A 3,057-nucleotide genomic window follows, 5' to 3' on the forward strand; every position below is an offset into this window, starting at 1 on the left:
ATATAACGAATAACGCATCCTTCAAAAGTGCGATAAATGAATTAAGTAAAAGGGCTAGGAGGGCATGGTTTGGTATCCGTTAGAAAGTGTTCACCGATGATCACCTGCCAACCGAAGTACTCATAAGACTGTATGAAGCAGTAGTGAAACAAATAGCTCTGTGTGCCTGTGATGTATGGGGGTCGCAAATAGTACATAGCAGAAATGTGAATTTACACAGATGGAACTATGTGGAGCATAATAAAATCACAATAAAAACTTTCAAATCCATTTTACTCCAACCCAAAAAATCTTCAAACATAGGATCATTGGTTGAACTAGGTATTTTCTTCCCAATTCAAATTGATATTTACCAACGAATGTTGCTATTTTATAAAAGATTAAATACACCCGACATAAAACGTACAAATCCGTTACTATCCGCCGCATATGTGGAAGATATAGAAATAGGCAAATCCAATCCCAAATTATCATGGTCAGCAGCAATATCCTCCCTCATGGACCAGTTCAACTTATCTCCCTTGCAACTTTCAAAATCTAACATTCAACCGGCCATAAGGTCCCAATTCAATATTATTTATAAAACCGAATATATTTCTGGCAATTCAAAACTTAGCACTTATGGCACACTAAAACCTACTATAGACTATCCGGCTAATTATTTGCTTCATGTACACAATAAAAAATTCAAGTCTGCTATGACCGCACTACGATTGAGTTCCCATAAACTAGAAATAGAGAGGGGCCGGTACAAGAACGCCCCCCCCCCCCGATATGGGACTATGTGCACTCTGTTCCCTCTCTAAAGCAGAAACCGAATTTCACTTCTTAATTGAGTGTCCACACTATCAATCTCTTAGGCTAAATATTCTTTCTGCTACATTCAGTAACAACAATTTGGCCATAACGTTTGAAAATCTATTTGACCCTCCCCCTTCAGTTTCTGTGAGTGTATGTCATTATATATATAAAGCATTTCAACGTAGAAATCAAGCCTCGACCAAATAAGGTATTACAAGGCAAAATTTCACATTTTATTTTTTATCTTATTGACATCTATACATTTTTGAAATAATGTTTCTGATAGATATTTTCACTTTTAACATGAACCTATGTATTTTATGTTTCGTATTCTTATAAATATATATATGTATATTGCTATTTATTTTATGTCATATGTTCCTTATGTCATGTACATGTATATGAATTGTATGCGGCCTGAAATGGGTGTTATGATACAATAAAATCTTATCTTATCTTATCTTATCTATATTAAAACAAAGCGTCCTCATTTCGATCGTTTGAGTTTGGGCAACGAAAAATATCAACTGAAGACAACTTTGACCGTATTGTGATATGGTGCAATATTTATTGTTCATGATGAAAATTTAAAATTTATTGTAAATAATACTTAAATCACACCATAGCCCCCACCTTCAATAGAAGGCTTAATCTCGCTTTAACTACGTACATCTTATCAGATGTTGTAAAACTCATAGTCGTTGCTTCAGGAACATGCATATAGCCCCATAATTTTAAATACCTTGTACATGTACGTCAATCATGTTATATATCAGATTAAAGATATTCATGGGTAAAATTTAAGACCCATAAAACGAATGTCATTGTTTTTGTGTCGTATTTGTGTTCAAAAGAAAATTCATTCTCCCGACTCTAATCAAAAATATTATTAAAACAAAATATTTCAAAAGGTAAAAGCTATAAACCTTGCAGAGATTTTACTAGAATGTTAAAGATAGTGAAATGAAATGAAATGGGGTTTAACGTCCTACTGTTCTGCTCCTATACTGGGCTAATGAAGACGGGCATACGCCATACAGTGTAGTTAAAGATAGTAACAAAATAAAGGAATACGGGCAGTTATGTGTGTGAACGCTCAAACTCAATACCGAGCCGGGATTACACAAAACATGAATTGTCGTAAAAGTACCGCAAACCGTGACATCTTGTTCCCCTTTATACGAAATGATCTCTCCCGAAGAGTGACGTAATCGGCTTCCATTTTGGTATGTCAAAAGTTTGAGGGAATTCAATTTTTTCAAGAGAGAACTTTTTTATTCGTTGGGATATTAAATTGTGCAATGGATTTTAATTAACGGGAGTTGATTTCAAACACACAGGTAAGTTTATAATAACCAAAGTTAAGTAGTTTGATCATAATCGAAGAAATCCGTTTAAAATTTACGATGGTTCAGACAGTAGATGGATTCCTTCACAGGTACCGGTAGTTCAAAGAAAGAACATAGTCCATCCAGTTTGGTTGAAAATATGGATGTAGCCTACTGTAATTTGCATCAAAAGCTTAAGAACAATAAAGGATGTTGTTATTTGAAATCTTGAAATGAGAACTAGCATCAGGTATTATAAATATTTGAGTTAAAATAATTTTAGGCGTGTCCGGTAAAATATTCTTTTTATTTTTTTTTTATTTTTTTTTTTGTTCCAAGGATTAATTACGTCACTGGCCCAGTGGGGACAAAACCACACCTAAATAAACCCAGAAAGTTCTTTTAGAATGGTTTGCCCCGTCCGTGGTTTAGGGCGGATGGACTCGGCTCGGCAGTCTGCCAAAGTTTGCCGGGTTGGATGCGTTGGTTGGGAAGAGCGTGTAGTTGTTCGGCTTCTTGAAATGCGATGGAGGGTAGGCGGATACAAGGCTGTTGCAATTCAATGAAGAATGGGTGGAAACGCCACTGCCCAAGCAAAATTTCCCCCATAGCACACTATGTTGCGTATGCCCGTCTGTATTAGCCCATTTGGTGCAGGAAAGTAAGACGTTAAACACGACATATCATTTTATTTCACCTAAAAATGATTTTTACTTGTGATGGATACATTGATATGCATAAAACAAGAACTATTTTTATGTTCACGTCATATCAATGCTCTCATTGTCGTAAAAACATATGTTTCCCATAATTCCCGTAATGGCGTGTCATGTAACCAGGGTGACCGAGATACAAACACCAGAATTCATTGAAAGTCGATACAGAATGACGAGAATGTAAATCAATTACATAGAATTCTATATTCAAC

This window comes from Patella vulgata, chromosome 9 (assembly GCF_932274485.2).
Source record: "Patella vulgata chromosome 9, xgPatVulg1.2, whole genome shotgun sequence".
NCBI lineage: Eukaryota > Metazoa > Mollusca > Gastropoda > Patellidae > Patella > Patella vulgata.